Raw genomic sequence first — 22,962 nt, forward strand, 5'->3', positions numbered from 1 at the left:
TTTAAAAGGGTAGGAAATGCTCAAAAATAAACAGTTAATGAAGACCAACACTGCTAAATATTTTCACATCAGACTCGCTGGAACTTTCAAACTTTATCCACAGCTTGATGCAAAGGTCGCTGAAACACAGATTTTTTCCTCTGCAGCAGTCTTCAGAACACAGCTCAGCAGCAGGGCTGAAGGAAACCCTTCACTGAGTACTTTACAGTTTTTGTTAGAAGGTTTTCAACAACACCCCTGTGCAGACCCTGCAACAGGACTGCCACCCCAACAGGTCTGTTTGAGGTCAGCTCTGAACTCAGGGCTGATCTCCACTCACACTGTGCCTCTCCACTGGACCAGGAATTCCTTTGTTGTTGCTGCAGGCTGAATAGGACTGTCAAGAGGACAACAGCAGCAAGCCCCCAGAGCTGTCTCCAGCAGGCTGCTACCTGCCTGCATACTCAGGTGCACAGAGACATCCTGAAGAACACTTCAACAGTAAAGCATGTGGTGTATGCATGAAGATTCCTGAAAAAATGTGGCACAAATGCTGAGAGACACCTTGCAGCTCAGCAGGGCTGGATGTGTGCATCCAGGGATGTGCTCACTAAAGAACAGCTTGAAAAATGCCACCTTCACAGGCTTTGCAGTCATGTTGCAGAGGTCCACACTCAACCTGCAGAGCTGACTGTGGCACCTCGTGCTTTTCTGTGTCCACCTCTGAGAAGGCTCCTTTGATCAACACAGAATATGCTGAGTTTGAAGGGACCCTCAGGATCATCCAGTCCACCCCTGTCCCTACACTGACATCCCAACAATCCCACCCTGTGCATCCCTGGGAGTGCTGTCCAAACCCTCCTGGAGCTTTGGCAGCCTTGGGGCCGTGCCCGTTCCCTGGGGAGCCTGGGCAGTGCCCAGCACCCTCTGGGGAAGAACCTTTCCCTGATCTCCAGCCTGACCCTGTCCTGGCACAGCTGCAGCCATTTCCTCAACTCCTGTCACTGGTCACAGAGAGTCAAGAGATCAGTACCTGCTCCTCCCCTGCCCCTTGTGAGCTGTACAGTCAGAGAAAGCTGAAGCCCACATGTGCCCCACCAGTACCTGTCCATTCCACCAGAATAACAATCTGCCCTTGCTCACAAAGGCCTGGAAAAGGGTGTTAGAGGCAGGAAGAAAGTCAGGACTCAGGCAGGGTCCCAAGCTCAGGACTGCCCTAGTGCAGCAGCCTCACCTCTGAGTCACCCAGTGCAATACCAGCAATGGATCATCCCAGGAGCATCCCAGCAAGTCCCAGCAGGCTGGGACAGTTCCTCAGCACTCCTGGGGTACAAAGGACAATGAGCCCAGGGCAAAGCATCATATTCTTGCTGTACCACCCTATGGAAAAGCCTAATTGCAAGAGACAGCAAGACAAATTGGAGGACATTTGGCTGAAGGACTCTTGGCCCTGTGTGTAAGCTGTCCCCCAAGAGAGCAGGGGGGCCAGCCTGGGCTCCCCTGTCTGCTGGCAGCACACACACAGGGGTCTGCCCACACCTTCCCTGCTCCAGCACTGGAGCTGCTCACAGAAATGAGCCTGGCCAAGCCCACACTACTAACAATCCCCCGGCTAATTTGCACTCAGAAATATGACTCTGCATTTCTCCATGAAAGGGCTCACTGTCTGGGCACGGAGAGGGCTGCAGCAGGAGCATGTGCCAGATGAATGGATTGTTACAGACACATGGAGAAATCCCAGCACCGCCGTCAACACGCACAGGGTTGCTGTCAATCCAACACTGTGCTCTCACACAGGGAGCCATGCCAAGTTTAAAGGTTTGGACCCCGAGAGAGAGCTCCAGACTTGCCTTGTACAGGCAAAAGCAGTTACAACAATTTAAGTTTTTTCTCACTGCTTATGCTGGGAAACTCTTTCCATCCCAAGGATCTGCAATGCTCCCACCAGGAATGGATGATACAGAATACAGACCAACCTAAGCCCAGTAAGGAAGGGTAATTCCATGCTTGCCCCTAGAGCTGATTACCCTCAAGGTATCTTACTTACCAATGTTACCCAGAGCTGTGGCTGCCCCTGGATCCCTGGAAGTGTCCAAGGCCAGGCTGGACAGGGCTTGGAGCAACCTGGGATAACAGAAGGTGTCTCTGCCCGGGGCAGAGGGTGGGACTGGATGGGCTTAAAGGTCGGTTTCAACCCAAACCCTTCTGTGATTACAGAAGCAGACAAAGTCAGTGAGACTTTTTCCAAAGGAATTCAACCTCAGGGTAGCTTGAGAACAGCAGTTTTCGAATTGTGATCAGCAGATGTCTGAACTATTTCTAGTTTGCTTGTGAAAGGTAATAAAAAAATCTATCATATCCAAGTCAAAGTTTGCTATGCTGCACAGGAAAAACAAGTTCGGTTTACGCTCAGCTGATAGAATACCATTCCCCTTTCACTGCTGCTGGAAGGGTCAGAGCCAAAATCCTCCCCAGGACCAAGACCGCCCACTAAAACCTCACTGTGTGATCTCCAGCACTGTCTCAGCAGGCAGCACAATGAGCTGTCTGTGCACCCAGAAACTCACAGGGCTTTAGACACTAAGAATAACTTCAGTTTATTCTTACAGAGCAAGATAACAGGGCCAGGGCTGGCACAGGCACATCGTAAACACTCCTGCTCTCCTCAGCGGGCTGTGAATTACTGGCTGCTTGCAGGAAAACTGGGCAACTTTAAGGATGATAAAATCCCAGGTGTTTATAACATGTAGTATAGACACAGAGGAACAGAAACTAAAGAAAATTTCTTGACTGCTTCTCCTACAGCTTCTGTACAAACAAGTCAGTTACCATTGGGATGAAAAACCTTAGTACAGAATCTGCTTTCAAAATACAGTCAAAGAGGTACAGCAAGAAAAGTCAACCATGGATCTGTAACAAATTCTTCAGGAGGAGAAGAGCTGCCATATATATCTGTTGCTGTTTTATATATTGTATCTCACAAGGGACCCAGGCACTGTCTTAGATCACAGCCAGCCTGCAGGCAGTCTGGTCTTCCTCCTGCTGCTGGAGCACCTCCTTTTCCAACCTGTGGGGCTGTTCTAAGCCCCTGCTGCACAGGGGCTTTCTAACATGAACCCCTGGACTGGAAATTCAGCACCACAAGACAAGAGTCACAGAAAGAACCTCTGGAGGTCATCATGCCCCCCTTCCTCTAGCAGGGCCACCAAGACCAGGTTGCCCAAAATCACGTCTGGATGGCTTTTGAATGTTTCCAAGGATGGAGACTCCTTTCTCTAGTGACCAGTGATAGGACATGAGAAAACAGAGTGAAGCTGCACCAAGGAAAGGTCAGGTTGGACTACCAGAAAAAACTTCACTGAGGGGTGTCACTAGAACAGGCTCCCCAGGGAAGTCATGTCACCAACCCTTGTGAGTTCAAGGAGGTTCTTAGTGAAGGTCTTTGTCACACAGTTCAGTTTTAGGAAACACTGTGAGGGACTGGGACTCCACGATCCCTATGGGTCTTTTCCAACTCAAAGTATCCTGTAATTCTATTCTATGTTTCTGCAAGGATCAGTCAAGTCTGCAGGCAAGGGAAAGGTTTTCCTCACTTTTACAGCCAGACCACTGCGTCCATTAAGTCTTTTCCAATCTTAGTGATTCTATGATTCAAGGCTTTGCCTAGAGCACAGCATGAGGTGGGGCAAGGAGTGGGACTGGTCTGTCCATGGCCAGCCTGCCCCCTTACCATGCAGCCCAGCAGTCCTGGGCCCAGCCTCTGGGCCAAGAACAAAGAAACAAGAACATGCTGGTAAGAAACCAGGAGAAATCCTGGTCCAGGAGCTCCAGGTGAATGCTGGGGAGAGCACAGCTCCACAGCTCAGACATGGATCCTAACCTCCAACAGGGGCTCCAGGTGCCCTTTCACAGGCAAATCACATCACAGGCAGTAAGAGATTTGCACTGTTAATCCCACTGAACATTGTCACCTGCTGAGGCTTGTTATTTAGTCATTCAGGTGCATGGCTGATGGGAAGCCAGAGAATCCTAAATGGATTGGGTTGGAAGAGGCCTTAAAGCCCATCCAGTCCCACCCTCTGCCATGGGCAGAGACACCTTCCACTAGCCCAGGTCGCTCCAAATCCCCAACCTGGCCTTGCAAGAATTCACAGGGCTAACACCTCTCTCTAGCAAAGGAGAAGAATTTCTGCCTTAAAAACACTTTCCAATCTGACCCACAGTATTGCAACCAAGTAAAGAAACTTCAAAACACAGTACAAAAGTTAGCCATGTACCAGATGCTTCTGGAAACAGAGGCATGAAATCCACCCATACTCTCTCCAAGTTCATCCCAAGATATCCAAGAAATGCTGCTGGTGGGAGGCACCTGAAGGAAGCTAATATTGTCCACAAAACACACATCCCAGGATGCTGCTGCCTGCCATATGGTCAGGAAATGAAAGGAGATGACGAGTGCAGGTCAGGACAATCTGTCTTCAAGTCAAGGCACAGGCACCAGCTTTACGGTTTGTGTTAACATTAAAAGGAACCATACAGCAAAAGTAATGCAAGAAAACCAAAAAGAAATAAATCAAATGCTCGGCATAGTTCCAACTGGTTTGTCACCGTCTCTGAATGATAAAATGGCAAATGGCTGCACAGCTTTCACCTCTGCAGCAGGAAAGGTTTTCCCAATCCACAAGATAATCACAGGAGGAGACAGTTTGGGAGCCAGGCTGTCATTCTAGTGGAGCACAGCTACAGAAGAGTTGGGGAACAACTTTGGACAAGGGCCTGGAGTGACAGGACACAGGAAATGGCACAGAGGGCAGGGAGAGATGCGATACTGGGAAGGAATTGTTGTTCCCCGTGAGCATGGTGAGGCCCTGCACAGAGTGCCCAGAGAAGCTGTGGCTGCCCCATCCCTGGAAGTGTCCAAAGCCAGGTTGGACAGGGCTGGGATAGTGGAAAGTGTTCCCGTTCATGGCAGGGGTTGGGACTGGATGAGCTTTAAGATAACTTTCTGCGATCTTACATAACATTGCACTCACCACCCAGGCTTTGGAGACTTGCTCCTGTCCCCTTTGTGGACTTAATTAATTCAGACCCCATTTCCAAGCACTTCAATGCCTCCAGGAAAGCTCAGGCCCTTCACCACATTGTATCTTCACTGCACTGTTAAATTGAGTTTAATGTTTGGGGCCTGATCTTCCCACTGTGTCCATCTTCCAAGCAATTTGCAGACCCTCCTCTTCAGCACCTGCACAAAGGATGGTCCCCCCCAGTCACCCAAGCACCAGCCAGGGGGACGCCCAGGGTGCAGTTTGCTCCACTCACACTCCACAAAGTGGCACAGCCAGAGCATAAAGCACCCGAGCTAGTCACAGACTCAGGAATATCAGATTTTTGCCTTTTCAAGGATCATCAGATCTCCAGAGAACACCCATGGAAAGTAACCCAGACAGAAATACAACACTCATTTAACCTCCTGTATCCTGGGATCACGGAGTCAGCCACAAAAAAAGCAGAACTGAAGTGTCAACACTGGAGATCCGACCAGCTCTTCCTTCTCAGAATCAGCAGTTTAACCAGACCAAAGCATCATCCCTGTGAACCAACAAGACACACCTACAACACAGAGTGTTTAACAGCATCAGACCAGACATTTCCCCTGATCCACTGCAAATTCACAGCACACAAACACAGCAGGTTTCATTACTCTCTCCCTGGCACAGGCTTCCCTTGGCATAAATTCCTTTATGCCAAACTCTGCTTTCACCAACACTAAACTAACACTTACAGTCATCAGTGAGTTATTTCAGAGTTAGACTATGCTGAAGCCAGCATGGAACTTGAGAGTTCATAATTTTGGCCTAATTTTCCTCAAGTAGCCAGTTACCCTGGAAAACAGAGGTTCTCTGAATTGCATGGAATGGTACACTGCTTGAAAATAAATGGATTACATCATATTTGCTGGCAAATGGCTAAAATGTTTTATATGTAATTAAGAAAATAGAAAAACAACCACTGCAGCCAAGCAGGGAAAAATATATTCAACCTTTACAGATGAAGTAGAGAGTTTTCCTGGATGTAATTTTGTCCATCCCATTTCAGATGAAGAAACAGCTGAAAAGGTGACAACCTCATATGCTGACAGGATTCTGAATAAGGGAGGAGGGAAAACACAACAAACACCACTCTGCTAGGATGAAATAATGAATTTATCAATTAAAATTGTCTGAAGTTTTTCCAGATAGATTTTACAGGGTTCTTGCTTTGAACAGCTAAGGTACTAATGTATCTCTGGGAATGAGGTGACATGAATTACAGAGGTCAGAGGCCATGCCCAGAGGCCCCCAAAACCCACAGCAAGGTTCTCAACCTTGCACTGAGACAGCACTGCAGCTTCATTCTACACAGACAGAAACAAAACCAAAAAGATTAATGGATTTTCACAAGTCACAAAAAAAGAGTGGGTGTCAGGGCTGGGAATGATAAAATAAGCTTACACTCCTTCCAAAATATACACTGAAATAAACTAGAGATATTCAGCTTTTGTAGAGCAGTTTACTTAGTGCATTTGGAGAGTACTTGTCAGACCAGTGGTAAATTTGTGTCCATGGCAATATCAAGAACAACTTTTCCTCTGTGTTGTTTTTAAGAAACTCTCACAAACTCACAGACAAAATCTCTCTTCCCATCCAAGTATTTTGCCTCCAGCACTGAAAAAAACCCCCATTCTGGGTTTTCAGATACAGGGTACCTGATTTTTAGGGTTTAGTATTTTAAAGCAGTGAAGTATTAGTACTGGAAAAAAGAAAAACATTACAACAAACTATTTCTACTTTAAATTCCAAACACTTTGGAATTTACAGCTAAAATGTCTGGATCTGAATCTCTTCAATTTGTGATCTCACATTTCACTCGGGGATACAGAAATCCACACGGCGTCTCCTATGGACACGCATGTGCTGGACACATGGCTGCTCTGGGGTCAACACACGGAACACACCACAGATGCTGGGTCACAACACATTCTCTCTTGGAAAAGACTGACTGGACTCAAACTGATGGAAAATTGGGGCTGTGCTGATTGCTGATTTAGTGCTAAAGAGAAGACAAAGAAAAACAGTGAGGTCTTAATTCTAATCTTGTAAGCTAAAGGCTCTGCAGCCCTCTGTAAGTAATGCTGTACGTTTCCCATCCCCAGCTAAGGAAACAGGATCATGAAAACAGACAGACACTTGGAGGATGGGATTGCTTCCTCTGCAGCACATAACATCACAATCCCCCCTTCTGCTGGTCTGTTCTCTTTGTGAGGACTTCAGGGAGCAATCACTGGAGAGGGACAAATCTCAGGGAGCACCCACTGAAGACAGGCAAATCTCTGGCACAGCCAAGCACTGAAGGCTGCATCAGCAAGTGTGGTGTGGTAAAGAATGCAAATGCACAATTTATCTCTTTAAGGTTTAATGCTGACCACAAATGCACAGTTTGAGGATAGACAGTTTTTTCCCCAATCACTGCCTGGATGTAAATAAAGAGAGGAAATGGGCACTTAGGTCTTACAGCAACCAGTTCCCAGGAAACTGGGTGACTGGAAGCCCTGAAAAACACACATGTGCCTTTATTGTGCGGAGCATGGTTCCTAACTCTGCTGTTCCCCAATGGGAAAGATTTCCATCTCAGCTATCTCCACTCCAGGGGGTGAAGTGCACGAGATAAAGTGCATGCCAACCCCAGCACACCTGCAGGTGTTGGACTGTTCCCTCGGGGGACAGGGACATGTCAGGGACATGCTCCTGCCCAGGAGCCTCACACACATCACAGCACCTCTCCAGCAGCATTCCCATGCCTGGACATCTCACTTCCCTGGGGCTCTGAGGCCATTTCAGGGGCTGGAAAGCTGAATTTTTGGAATACCTCAACACACTGTATTGCTGTGGTAGGAATGAAAGAGCAGAGAATGTCTAGCTTCAAGGAACCCACAGTCCCTCTGCTGAGCATGCAGGAATCCAGTCCCAAGGTCTCCCTTTGCCAGGGGTAAACACCATCCTAACCCAAATCCCAGCACTTCACAGGGAATAGCAGATATTATGCCACAACTTCTTATATATTACAAAATATGCACCCGCATACAAAATAACACAGACTGTCTTTGAAGACTTTGGGGCTTACACAGAGATGTGATGTATCAGAGATGTGATAAATTGAAACTTAATGGCTCACTTTATTTGCTAAAGCTATTAAGTTTCTTGGGAGTTATGTTCAAAGGTGTTCAATAGATCATTAAATATGATCTGCTGCACAGTGCAGGCAAAGCATCATCTAATGGCCCAATGTGGAATCCAAAGATTTAGCATCACTTGCTTGACTAAAAAAAAAAAAAAACAAAAAAAAAAACCCTAACAAAACAAACACTCACAAACCCCACCCCCCCAAACAACCCAAACCAAAAACCCACTGAAAAAACCCTCACCAAACCTCAACCCAAACCAAAAATATACCCCAAAAAACCAAAACCCCAGCACCTTTTTTTTAAAAAATTATTTTCATCTGAAACCATCTCAGATCCTTTTTCTGAAGCCTTTCAAATAATCCCTCAACAGCTTCATCTCAAAACCACACAATGGGATCAACTGATGTGCATCATCAGCTTGCAAGGGAGTAGCTGATATATCACAGGAGTACCAGGACACTAGAGGGACTTCTTAAATACTTCAAATAAAGATAGTTCATGGAAAAACTGAGAGGCTGGTTCTGTCTCCTTTGAGAAATCATTCTGCTCTTCAACTTCTGCCAGTTATCAGTGGCTGCAGTTGGGCAGAACTCTCGTTTTAAAGAATTTCATTAACCTCTTCAAATCATGTAACCCATCACAAGATCTAATGAGCTGAAATCTAGGGGTTTGGGCTCTTTATTTTGGTTTCTTCCAAGTATATTCTTAATTTCTATGCCAGCACAGAACTGGAAGAAATATATCTTTGTTGGGTCAGCAGACTTGGAAGAAATGCATCCTCCTGAGGAGGAAAGGCTGGAGGTTTGGTCCAGCTGTGTGTCCAAATTTTTAGAACCACATATTTTCCTTGACCTCTGGGTTATCCCAAAGGTGTCTTTGTATTCCCAACCAGCCACACATCTGCAGGAGCTATGGGAGCCTGGTCAGCTTTGTCAGGTGGGGGATTAGTGGTGAGAGATGAAACACACCATCATTTCTCCTTGGAGATTCTCTATTGAGAAGTAAAAGACCTGAGGCACATTTCTCCTCAGCAGATCACTGTGGGACACTGTCTTTATTCTGGATGTCATCTGTGATTCTGATCCACAAGCAATAAGAAGTTCTCCACCTTGCAATAGAGCAACAGAGCAAACTTGAAGGTGACTGAAGCTCACAGGAAGAATGAACCAACATCACTGCACAATGAACTGGTAAGTGTAGAAAACTCCTGCTTAGGCCCAGCCTAGCCCTGAATTATTCCTCCCCCCTTAAATCTGCACCACATATAAAAAGACAGGCTCTTCCAAAAAGCCAGATGGGAAGTTTGTAGGCAAGGCTGCTGGAAGCACCACTGACAGCAGCTCAGTTTTTGCTCTGTGAAACAGAGCTTCCTTCAAGGCTCAGGTATTAGGCAAAAAATCCTGGCAGCAGCCTTCATTTGTATTAAGTCAGAGCAGAGTTCTGCCAGCAGACGGCCATGAGCTCACTAGTCTGAAATAACATCTCATTGACAAGAGTTTTTGTGGAAGCAATAACTTGTTTGTGTGAGAAATAAAGGGAGAAGGGGGAGTGAGTGTATGTTAGGAGTGATAAAACATGTAACACAAGCACAGTAACCATTTCCATTTAAAATCATAGATGAAAATTACCATTTAAATCCTGCTTCAAGTAAAAAACTGAATTAAAAATAAATCATAAATTAAGAGACAGTATTTAGCACCAGTGACATTTTCATATTCCAGTCACACACACTGAATTTATTTCAGACTGGTGTTTTGAAAAATGAGTGCAACCATAGTCTCTGACAGCCAGAGCTGCAGGAAGAAAATATTTGAGGAGGCAAAAGATCCAAAAGCAATTATTATTCTCTACCAACCAATTTAGAGGAGTCTGGGTAGGCTCCTCCAAAACCCTGAAGCCCATCTCAGAGACAAATAAATGGAAATCCCATCCAGAGCTTCCTACTGAAGGAGCACATATTATCTGGAGCAAACACCAGCAGCACCCAGAGACTGATTTATGTGAGTGAGTCAAGTAATGCTAAGGGAGTAAGGCTGGGGAAAAGGAGCACAGTACTGGGCTGCTCTGTTGTTCCAAGAACTGGTTGTGCTAAACCAGACACAAACAGCACAGAGCACAGGCAGTGCTTGGTGCCTACCAGCAGCTGGCTTCTCTAAACCTCCAAGGCCTGAATAACCTGCTCATTTCTCAGTCTACAGCAGCTTGGGACTCCCAACCCTCACCTAAGCTGTCCTGTGTAGCAAAAGAGAACAGAAAGGATTCACCTCCACAGACATCCCACCCCCATCTGAAAGTGCTGAAGGAGTTGGAGCCAAGCCAAACTAGAGAAGCTATTGAGTTCCAGGCACTAAAAGTACAGAGCTCTAGCCAAAGTACTTCCAGAAACCCTCTGCACATGCTAAAAGAGAAAAAATGCCATCTAGCCAAGTCAACATCAATCTGCTTCCCAACTCTGCCAGCACGCAGAATCCACCAGAAAATTCTCATCTCCAAATCTTACTCCTCACCACAACCCTCGAAGGAGCACCAGCTCAATCCAGGGGCATCACAAGGTCATATCAGACACTCCACCACCATCAGCCCTTTTCTCCATCTGTAGGATCTGCAGAAGTAACTGGAGTTCTCAAAGTCTTCCCACTCCCAAGACCTAACTTCACTTTAAATCCTTGGGCAGCAAGGGACCATGTCCATAACACAGGAGATTATCTGGCCTTGCTCCCTTCTACTGACACCATTCCTCCTCCTGGCTTTTTAAGCCTGTACAACCCATCAGTAAAACAGATCCTTGAATATTTAGATTTCCAAATCTGAAAGCTATTCCAGCTATTTCTCCCACCGGTATTTCTAGCCAATTGTAGCCAAGAATTAAGGAGAAATAAAATGCAGGCCAGCAGCTCCTGGAGACACTAGAACTCCTTTTAATCCTTCAGCTTACAGAAAAGAGAAGTAGCTCACCTTTTACTGTTTTTCCAAAATTAAAACATACCCTAATCATGCAGTTCCTACGCTGACATGTCTTTCAGTGCCCTTTTCTTAATTAGGGTTTTTGCTAGTGACTAGTGTAGCGACTTTTGCCTGTAACTGTTGTGCTTTTCACTCAATTGTAAATATTTTTGTCATTGTCTTTATGAGTTATAGTGTTAATTACAAGTTCTGGTTAGACTACAGGAATATATGTGTTTTAGAATTTAATTCATTTAAGAAGAATAATTTGCAAGAGTAAAAACACACCCTCAATGAACCACAAGGGAGGCTTCCCAGCATTAAGGTGTAGCAGCCAAGGACACACTCTGGAACACCCCAAGAAAAAGGAACAACAGCTCCCTGGAGCAGTGCAGCCAAGGACAGAGCTCAGCACCTGCTCTGTTCCTGCAGCACACACCAAACCACCCTTCAATCTCATTTACACACTTCTTTTTCCTGGTTCTATTTTTGATGCAAAGAGGACGTAACATTTCTGCTTCCTCACATGAACTGGAGGAACTGGGGGGTGCTGATGACTGATGGAGAGGGAAGAGCCTTGCTGCAAAGCTTTACAGGTCATGTTCCTCTTTGCCTCCTAGACATAAACTGTGGAAACACAACAGATCTCTCACAGCTTTGCCTGTCCAAAATCACACTTCCTAGCTAACATCTTTTTATGACTTGCCTGAAGCAGGCCTTTGGTTATCTAATGATACAGCAGTCCAGCTACAGGAACTTAAGCTTAAGTTCACTTGGCTGAAGTCTGGTAGGGAATAATTCACATATCTGACCTAAAAAACAGAGGAAAAAATCAACCAACCAACCAACAAACCCTACAAAGGGTTTGCATTTGTTAGGGTTTTAACATTTATTTTCCTTGTCACAATTAGCAGCTCAAAGTAGGAATGCTGGAAAACAGCCTTTTCCTCCAATCCTGAAATGGTTTGGGTGAGAGGATCCTTTAAATGTCACCCAGCCCAACCTCCCTGCAATGAAGAGAGACATCTTCAACCAGACCAGGCTGCTCATAGCCCCATCCAACCGGACCCTGAATTTCCCCAAGTGCCTTGTAAGAACATGAATGATTGAAAGCACCGAGGAAATTACTTGAATGACAACCTTAAATTCTCATTCTACCCCCAAAGGCACAATGCAGCACCTATTTTAAGAGCAGCTGCTGAGCCAGCAGCAAAACCAAGGTTCTGACCTGCTAACTGAAGAGATAAGCACCTGCTGTCAGCTTCAGGATATAAACTAACCCTTCACAGGTAATACAACCTCACTGCTGCCACTGGGCAAAATTCAAACCAGGCTGCAACCACATATAACCTTCCTTTAGAGATCAAAGTGCAAAACTAAGCAAACAATCCTTTTAGAATCAATAGAAGCCTGTACTCTGTGTGAGGAAAGGAGGAAAAAAAAGCATAATTATAAATCATGTTTTCCTTCCTTACAGGAAAAAAATCTTTAAAAAATCAAAACAAAAAACCAAGACAACCCAACAAACAATTCCCTTTTGGAGATGAAGCTTTACAAAACTAATGTGAAAAAGTTTAAATGAGCCCTGCGATGGCACTGCAGTTTACATGGACTCCCACTATCTTCTGCTTCAGCATGAATTTAGATCCTCATGAGCTCCAGGGAGAACAGCTGAAAATCCTGGTCCAGATCAAGATCTGCTTATCTTTAGAGCAGGTGTGTCATTCCTATCAGTTTATCCAGACAGAATGAAAAGTAAATAGCTGGAAATCTTTTCATTCCATGTATTACAACCAGTCAGGCACCACAGATGATACTAAGATCTCATCAACATCTATGTTTTAATAAATCCCTGGAAAAAGAGCAGGGACAGACTGGTGAAGGCATATTCCCACCCCAAAAGAACACTATCAGCTTTCATGCTGTTTTACCTGATTCTACAGTTAATTACATGTTAGTAAGGGGAAAAAACATACTGACTACTTAAACAGCTGCTCAGAATGAAAGCAGCCTTTACTCTTGAGTAAGATTTCACTTCCCAAAATGTCTAACAGCTACCTCAAATAAGCAACCAGTTCTCCCAAAGAAATGTAAGAAATTCTCCTTTATAGGCCATTAACATAATTTCAGTCCTCTGCAGTGAATTCAGCCTCTAGTACAAAATTTAGTCTTTTTTAAGCAGTGCCACATCATGTCAAAATGAGGAACAATGTGTTATGTTGCAAAACTTTATCACAACCTAAGTGGCTCACATAACACTTTAATGACTGAACTCCATTTGAAAGTATATTCCAGATCCACAGTCAGATGGAAAATGTTTAAAATCAACATGTCACTATTAGGCTCCCTGTCAACTTTTCCAGAAAGAAAACTGGAGTAATTTTACAGTAACAAAAGTGCTCTGGTTCAAGGACACCAGATACAGATATACAGACAAATGCATGTGCCTGCACACACAACCAAAACTAATAATTTCATGCTTAAAAACTGGATTCAGGCACTGAATGAGGCGAATTGTACACAAAAAAAACCTCTGTGTTTTTCTTAACTGATGAATTTATTAGCAGTGCCACATGCCTGTATGAAGGAGCTGGGCATTTTACAGAAGAGGGCAAAATTTCACTTCACAGAGAACATCAAAAATTTTTTTATTCCTATCTTTCTTTACCTTGAAATCTTGGTGCATGTGGGTCCCATTTAGCTGTAATCCAGCCTTGGCCATGAGCATCATCAACGTGCACAATGCTCAAGCAGAATAAAGGAAATGAGATGCACAGAAACAGACTGCAATAATATGAAGTCTGAGACATCATCCCAGAGGAAGGAAATTCCAGGTTCTGACAGACAGCACCCCACACCACCCTGGTCCTCTCTCGACCCTGCAGCCCAGAGGAGCCTTCTGGGACCAGAGATGGCAGCAGTGCTGGGCGATGCTCTGCACACCATGTGCATCACAGATCTACTTTTAGAGAATCCTGACCCAGTGCATGAAGACTTTTACTCCCGGGGGACTCAGATAAATAATTCCAGGTATGTGATAATTTACGTAAGAGATCAAAAAAGCCCTTCAGTCTCTGGCTCAGCACAAATCCCTGTTTTGATCTCCTCAGGAAGGGCCCTGCCAAACCTCCCAGGGACTTGACCCCTCTCCAGCTGCACTCAGACACCTGGGGTCTCTTCCTCAGGAATCTGATGGGCAGTGACCAGGCAGCTTTCTGAAAAGATGACGCATTCCATTTAACAGAAAATGTGAAAGAGAAAGGAGAAAAAGTGGTTGGAACAACAGCCTTTATCCCAAAGGTCTGCCACCCTCAGCCCCCATGAATATCCAAGACAATCCTTGACAGTGACAGGCTGCCCAAGGACTGTAGAGTCCCCACTCCTGGAGACATTAAAACCTGACCTGAAACTGTGCCAGGCAGCCTTCACCAGAGCTGGCTTCGAGCAGGGACCAAGTACAAGTGAAATTGAGATTTTTTTTTTTTTTTAAGAGGCAAATTAACAAGAGCACTTAAATGCCAATATTGGTTGCAGCTGGTCCTTGGACCCACAGCTGAAGGTGGTTCAAAAGACAGGCCAGTGCACAACCTCTGCAGCTTGGATGGGATGAGGAATCTCAGCCCTGTGGGAAAGACAAGTAAGGGACGAAGTGGGATCCTGCCCTGGGCACGAATGAACCAGATGACTCCTTGAGGTCTTTTCATCCCTACTTTGTACATATGAAAAGAGACAAAAAAAAATCTTGAAAACTAGATCTTCCTGACCTTTGAAAATATCCAAAGGCTTATCATAAACAACAGCTTCTGCTACTGAACTCTGTCCTGCTGTTTCTTTTGGGCAACAGATTATTATTTTATTATTACTTTAATTTTTTTAATTTTTTATTATTTTTTATTATTTATTGGATTCCAGTCTCTAAACCCACAGCCTGCACTACAAGGCACCAGGCAGCCTATGACACAAGGGACAGATACACAGATAACAGGGTAGATCCCTGTCTCAAAACGTGGGTGCCAAAAGACAGCAGCCAAAATAAATGGTTGCATTTTCAGAGATACAGACCATGCAGATATAAAAAATAATTAAACAAACATACACAATGCTCACTGTGCTCACTAGTGTCACAGAACTGCTACACACTTCAAGACATCAGTTTTATGGTATTATACCTGCACCTCTGGAGAGCTATTTATTCATTTTATGGTGATGCCGAATTGTTTTTGCCTTTTTTGTTTTATTCCAACATTCACACTGCTGCCTAGTAGACCCTAATACAAAGTGTGGGACAGGATGCTCTTTAATGCCATCAAAAAAGCATCAGAATCTGGCAATTTGTGACCACAACAGGGAAAAATAAAGAAGCTCCTGCTACCCTGCACATTGCCATCACACAGCTCACCCCTGTTTTATGGCTTCTCTGCAGAACTGCACAGTTTTTAGCTGAAGAGTGGTTTGTGCCTTGCCATGCAGACCTCAGCAAGGCACAGCAGTAATTTTTGACTTCCCTTCAAATGTTTTTATGGAATAATTTCATTATGTCATTTGCTTCAGTTTGCCAAGACTGAGATGAGGGAGGGAGAGAAACCCAAAGGAAAAAAAAAAAAAAAAAAAAGGATATTGGGATAGGAACAATTTGTTAGCCTTCCCTGGTTTCCCATTTTTATGTAATTTTACTGCACCTTGGTGTAAAAATGACCTTAGCCAGAAAAGTATTCAAACCTGACATTTCTTGATTCTTCTATCTCTAGTCTTGGTAAATTCAAGAATCTCATGTAGGTGACTTTACCCTTCTACCCCACTCTCCCCAGCTAGAAATTGGAAATATTTACTCCTATTCTTTCTTTTGATGCAGTCAGCTAAATGCAAGTCTTTCTCTGGCAGAAAGACTTTCTGCAACACCTTGCACAACAGGAATGTCACCTCAATTGCAATTCCAAAGCCGTGCAAATCCCACCTCACTCTTGACCCCTCTTAGTCTATGACTATTATTAAAACTACATATTAAATAAATTTGAAGTATCTACAAATACAAAAAAGAAACTAAATACCACTAAAATTTAAATGACGAGCCAAGTGAAAAGTCAGATGATTACTAAAGCCTAGGTTTTAATATTGCCACATGGATGTCACAGCACAGGTGAGCACATCTGAAATAAGTGCAAAACACCAGTGGACAGAAACAGGAGAGGCAGAGCCAGCAGACTGGAACATCAGCATTCCTAAATGATTAATAGTGACCATGAAGATTAAAGTGACCTCGTTGCTCAAATGGAGACAAGGAGAGAAAACACAGGGTGTTTGAAAGCCAACTTTTCCCTGTGAGTAATAACAGCCATTAAAGTTTTAAATAATTCCTGCGTCTCACTGGAGTTTGCCCTCTATGTGGAATTTTTTCACATTTGAAAAGTAAACCGTTAAAGAATAAGAAAATGCTCAGATATCATCAGCTAGTTCCAGTCTAATAATATATAATTATGAAATATAATTATTATACTGATCTCATCAGCTTCTATTTTCAGCTTCAACTAGTTCTTTTAAGTTGAAACTATTCCCTCGGTGGAGCTGTGTTACAGTACACCCACTTATCTCTCAGCTGGGATTTACTCCAGCTTTCCACCTGTCTCACTATTGTTCACATTATCATTTCTGAAATATAAGCACACTCTGATCCCCACAGCAGGCACAGATTTTCAAGCACAAAAGTACCTAATTATTGCTCCCAAGCACCAACTCATTTACGCAGGCATTCCATCCCCAGTTTACTAAGAGAGAACAGATGACCCACCAGGATGAAGCAAAAGATGGAATTACAGGCAGCTTTTTTTGCTATGCTATCACTTAATCTGAGACTAAGGAAAGTGCAAGGCAATGTGATAAACTGCTGAATACACACACTTTTAGGCTGTCTACTGCACCCAAGATGAACCTGCCTGACAAGGAAACACTCCGTGCCCGTATCTGACCAATCTCAAACAAACACCACTGAGAAAGCTCAAAATAAAACCCTACAACTTCAGCCCATTAAAAAAAAAGAGGGTTGGGGCACACTGACTGCGTAACTTCTGGGTCAATTTGTCCAAGATAAAGAACCCTTTGGAGCTCTCCAAGGCCAGCACAAACAACGCTGAACACTTTCCCTGCAAGTCTCCCGGCTGGGAGCACAGGGCGGCCTGGGAGCAGCCCAGCCACACCGAGCCCAGGGAGCCCTGGGAGCAGCTCAGCCACACCGAGCCCAGGGAGCCCTGGGAGCAGCCCAGCCACACCGAGCCCAGGGAGCCCTGGGAGCAGCTCAGCCACACCGAGCCCAGGGAGCCCAGGGAGCCCTGGGAGCAGCTCAGCCACACCGAGCCCAGCCACACCAAGCAGCATGTTAGGAGAACCCTCTGTGGCTATAAAAAAGCTGGACTTGGGTCCAAGAGCCAGGATTTTTCTCTAGACTCTCTCCCGTTGAGGGCCCCAGCCCGCTCCCCACAGCACGGGGTGTCCGGGCGCTCGGAGGGGACGCTGTGACCATTCCTCCTGCACAGGGAGGGACGGCTGTTCCCTTCAGCACTGCACCTCCGTGGTGACAGGACACCCAGCCCGGGCTCTGTGGCTAAAGCCATTCCCACTGGCATGGCCCAAAGGCTCCCAGGCCGCCTCCCGTCCCGGCGGCTCAGCAGGGCCAGGACAGAAAGCGGAGCCGCCCCACAGAAATCCCCAGCGGGCAGTCCTCAGCACAGTCCCGGGATGGCCCGGCCTGCCGTCCCAGGAGAGGACAGCCGGGGTTAACACGGGCCAGGGACCGGCCCAGGAGCTCGGGTGCAACTTCCTGAGTCTCGGGGAGAGGAGTAATAAGGGAAGGAAGGGTTTAACTGCAAGGCCACGGCCCCTCCGTGCCAGCTGGCCCCGGACCAAACGGCCTGCTCGGATCATTAGTAGCCAGCAAGTCCTTCCAAAGCGGCCTGCTCACAGCCACTTCCAGAATTAAGTCATAATTAAGACCAAAGGTAAGAGGGGAGCACAAGGCTGCCCAGCGCACATCTTTTGCTCAGGATCAGGAAGCTTGAGGCTGATACAGACTACACCAAGGAAATTCAGTGCCTGCTTCAAACTCATTATCTCTTAACCCATCTTCACTGTCACTCACAAGGCTCTGCCCCTAGAAATCCATCAGAGGAATCCACTGAATTTAATTTCAGCCTCCAGCCATGCAGAGAGAGCATAAGGGAGCTTGAGAGATGATATATATTTTTAGTTTTCATTCTCAAGATCTACAGTGGGACATTTTAAAGCGCTGACTTACTCAAGGGAATGCTGAAGTGGAATATAAGTGGAATATAAGTGGCAATGGAAGAATGCAAGTCTGTGACAAACACCACTCCCCTGCCCTCCTCCCCAAGCTATCCCAGTAACACAGGGACACAGGTAAATCTTGGAATTCATCTGTTGAAAGGACTCTGTCTGAAACACAAGATGCTTCCAGAAATGGACTGAATGGTTTCACTTGTTCTCAAGAGACTTTACAGATATCTTACGTGAGCTTGCCCTGAGTGGGTACTTTGTGTCCCAAACATTCCCAGCTCTGGAAAAGCTCAAGTCTTGTTGAGGAGCGGAACTAAACCTCTCCAAGGAACCACTCCCACCCCACAGGTACCTCTCACTCTCCGTGGCAACTCAGAGCATCCTCAGAACTTCTTTTCCAGTGGCTGTGACAATTTTAATCATTCTCATTTTATAGATCTTGACATTTTCATCAGCAGATTTTCCAGTTTAGCCATGCCCTGTGTCTGTGTGCAATCCCCTTAAAAATGGAGTGCTTTCTTATAAGAACCTTAGCATATTTCAAGTTATGTTACAGAATAAGTCCCCACAAATACTTCCACACAGTATTGCAGAGACCTTAAGTCTAGTGAGGATAATGCAAGTAATGTACTGAAGAAGTTGTAGAACCAACCAATTATCTGCAGGACTTAAAAAAAAGCCTCCAAAACTTAGCACTTGTACAGCAAGAGGCATTTCAGGATGCACTCTGCTTTGATGATCAGGACTCCACTTACAACTCCAAGTTTTTATAAACACCGAGCTCAGCTGAATCACAGGCCATGTGGGGTCTGATAATATCTGTTTTTATACACATCTGCTATGAGGAAATCTCGACTGGCAAAATTCCTACTGGTACGAATGAATGAGGAGCCACAGATGTACACAGAGAGGAATGTGAATTTACCCACTGCCACACACCAGCCCGTGATTCCACACCACACTTGTGTGGGACCCTGAATTTGGCCTGATAGCACAACTTGCTTTGTACACCTGTAACACCAAAGGAAGAAAACAAAACAAAACAAAACAAAACAAAACAAAACACAAAACAAACAAACAAACAAAAAAACCCAAACCAAACCAAAAAAAAAAAAAAAAAAAAAAAGAAGAAAAAAAAAGAAAAAAGATCCATGCACTGATGTTCTGCAGAGCCCCGTACTTGGATACAAATTACAGCCGTGTTTCTGAAGCACACACAGAAACATCTGTTTAATGACACTTCAGTGATGTGACTAGGGGAAAGGCCCTCCCCACGCCCCCTCAAAGTAAAACGAAACTATTGACTTTTTAAGTTAACAGAGTCTCACCATGGACGTCAGAGAACTTTAGATCAGGCTCTACAGAGAAAAAAGAAAATCTGTTTGGGGTTCTTCCAAGCAATCCTATTCCTTCCAACGCTTCTGTCAGGTTGAAGGATTATTTTTTTCCTTTGTCCCCTCGCAAAGGCAGATAGACCAGTTCCCAAACTGCTCTAATTCCTCCATCCCGACCCCTGTTTGACCGCCGCAGCTGCCCCCATGCTGCGATTTCTGAATACATCTTTTAATCCATCTTCCAGCCTGGCAACAATGCTCCTTTCAATGCCCACCAGCACCTACCCACCCGCCCGCTCTCCAGCCCGGGAACATCCCGAGCAGCTCCCACAAAGCCCGGGATTTACCAGCCGGAGTTCTGTGGATTTGGACACATGCTCCGGCGGTGAATGTTCCCAGGCTCCAGGCCAGCTTTGCTGGGATAACTCATCTCCCCGCGGCTCCCGGCAGAGCCACCGCGCCTCCCGACACGCGGGGGGACCCCGGGACGGGGGACGAGCCGAGCTCTCCCCGGCAAGCGCAGCACAGCCCCGGCTCCCCGGGCGGGCACAGCTCCCCGGGCGGGCACAGCCCCGGCGGAGCGCCCCGCTCCCGGCTGCCCGCAGGCAGAGCCCCTCTCCCCGCACCGCCCCCGGCTGCCCGCAGGCAGAGCCCCTCTCCCCGCACCGCCCCCGGCCCTACCAGAGCGCGATGCGGCTCTTGGGGTAGTCGAGCCTCTCGATGCAGCCCAGGACGTGCGGCAGCGTGTGCGCGGCGTTGCGGGCGAGGATGGCGAGCAGCACGGTGGGCTGCAGCAGCGCCGACTCGGGCAGGGCGGGCTGCTCGGGCTCGGGCGGCTCGGGGGGCTCGGGCGGCTCGGGGGCGGCCCCGCAGCGGCACAGCAGCGGCGGCAGCAGCAGCAGCAGCAGCGGCGCGCCCGCAGCCATGATGGGCGAGGGGCAGCGCGGAGCCGCCGCCAGTCCGGGCTCCAGCCCGGGGAACGCGGGAGGAGGAGGGGCACGGAGAGCAGCGAAGAGGAGGGGAAGGAGGAGCTGAGCAGCGCCGCCGCCCGCCCTCCCAGCCCCGCTCACCGCCTCCCTCCGAGCCCCCGCTCGCTGCCCCTCGATGCGACCCCCGGTGAGACCCCCGGGTGCGATTCCCCGGCCCCCGCAGGCTGCCATCAGCACCGTAGCTGCTCAGCACCCGCGGTAAAAGCTGCAAACCCCACATTTCCCCACCCGAGTTTCGGGCTTTAAAGAGGCTTTCGGAGTGTTGCTGCTAGCGCTGAGACGTCCCTTTGTTCGATGCTTACGTGCAGATCTCACCCTCATCCTTTTCCCACACAGGTAGGGAGTTAAAGTAACTCTGAGCTTTTACATCAGAAAGTTTTTGGCGAACATCCGCGGGGTGTCCGTACGAAGCAGGCACACACCCCGCACCCATCCCATGCTGCAGGAGGGATGTGCTGTTCCAGCTGGAGCACCGCTGAAAGGTGAATATCCCGGACTCATAGAAAGGCTTGGCTTGGAAGGGACCTTAAGGATAATCTCATTCCACCCCCCTGCCATGGCAGGGACACCTTCCACTGTCTCAGGCCGCTCCAAGCCCCATCCACAGTGGCCTTGGACACTTCCAGGGATGGGGCAGCCATCTGGACAGCCTGTGCCAGGGCCTCACCACCTTCACAGGGAAGAATTTCTTCCTAATATCTAATTTAAATGTACTGTCAGTTTAAGGATGTTCCCCTTGTCCTATCACTATCTGCTCATTTAAAAAGTCACTGTCTCTCTTTTTTATAAGCCCCTCTCACATACTGGAAGGAGCTCAAAGGTCTCCTCGGAGCCTTCTCCTCTCCTGGCTGAACAACCCCAGCTTTCTCAGCACCTCTTCTTTGAAGACAGGAAATACAGGGGAGATTTTCCCTGCACTTCATTGACTTACCCACCATGGAAATGTTCCCGTGGATAGACCAGTGGTAATTTAGCATAAAAATACATAAAACATATTCCAGCAATTAAAATTATTGGGTAACGATCTTAAAAGGGGCATAGTAATCATAGCTCTCTTAGAAGTTAATAGGATTTGGGCATGCTAGTCCCTTTTCAAGATTAAATCTCTGATCAACTCTAAGGGCCCCATCACGGCATATTTGGGTGTTACTGTGGGTAGGAAGTTTCTCCAAGGTGGACAGACCCACTTTGAGCAGGTGCTCCTGTTGTCTGTGTGCTTGCAACACTTAAAAAGGAGGAAACCTTTAGCAAGCAAACAATTGTTTAATTATCCATAATCCCATAGTGAATTGCTTGCATCCAGGTAGTATATATGTAAAAATGTACACACACACACATATATAGAGAGTTAATGTTTGCTCTTCTTTGCTTATAGAACCTAAATTATCAAGCACACCAAATTATATTGTCTCAGTTTCCTGATCAGATGATTTCCCTAAAAGGATCATCCTAGGAAACTTCAATAAAGACTCTCCAGGGGTCATAGAATCATGTGCACTAAAATCTGAGAAACTCTCTCAATTTGTACACATCTTCCTGAACAATTAGTGCAAATATGTTCCTCCTGTTTGCCCTTCACAATGCCTTTATAATTGTCCTTCTAGAGTGACACATTAATGAGCCTTTTCTTTCATGGTTAGTTTGGCACATGTTGCTTTCAGGCTTGTATTCATTAAGCAGATAGAAGGAGCAGCTTTGCAGGCTGTGCGAGGTGATTAGAGTTCCACAGGAGCCAGCCCCATCTCCACATACAGAATTCCCCCGCTGCCCCGGGGACCGCTCACATTTTGAGGGTGGGGACTAATGCTGCCAAATTATACTGGATGTGGAGGGCTGGAAGCCAGCATTTTCCATCCACTGGACACTCAAGGTGGGTCACAGTCCTGGTTTTAGGATATTTCAGCGGAAATAAGCCCCTCCTCTGGCTGCCTTTGCCAGAACTCTGAGTGTGCTTTTGCCCTGTGCAGCTCTTGATGTCCTCAGTGAAATCTAAACTATCTTCAGCTCTTTTCAGACTCCTCTCTTCTTTTTATTCTGTGGGCAGCATCAGAGCCGTAATGATTTGCTGGGGACAAATGAAAAGATTCCAGCAGCATCCCACAGGCAGTAATTTGCTCTCCAAAGTGATATTCCCTCACTGACACAACTCCCTGTGCTGGCTGGCTGCTGTGGAACACAAAAGAGGGACAGCAGCAGAAGGCTGAAACATGAG

General features: G+C 46.4%; 1 protein-coding gene across 1 annotated transcript in view; it reads right to left on the reverse strand.

The window, feature by feature from the left end:
• COLGALT2 (collagen beta(1-O)galactosyltransferase 2) overlaps positions 1-20,541 on the reverse strand; it is a 46,318-nt gene extending 25,777 nt beyond the window's left edge. Inside the window, exon 1 of the mRNA XM_083867950.1 lies at positions 20,443-20,541. The gene's annotated coding sequence lies outside the window, so the exon portion shown is untranslated. The remainder of the gene's footprint in view (positions 1-20,442) is intronic.
• Between the last annotated feature and the right edge of the window lie 2,421 nt (positions 20,542-22,962).

Source organism: Zosterops lateralis, assembly GCF_965231275.1.
Source record: "Zosterops lateralis genome assembly, chromosome: 9".
Classification (NCBI taxonomy): Eukaryota; Metazoa; Chordata; class Aves; order Passeriformes; family Zosteropidae; genus Zosterops; species Zosterops lateralis.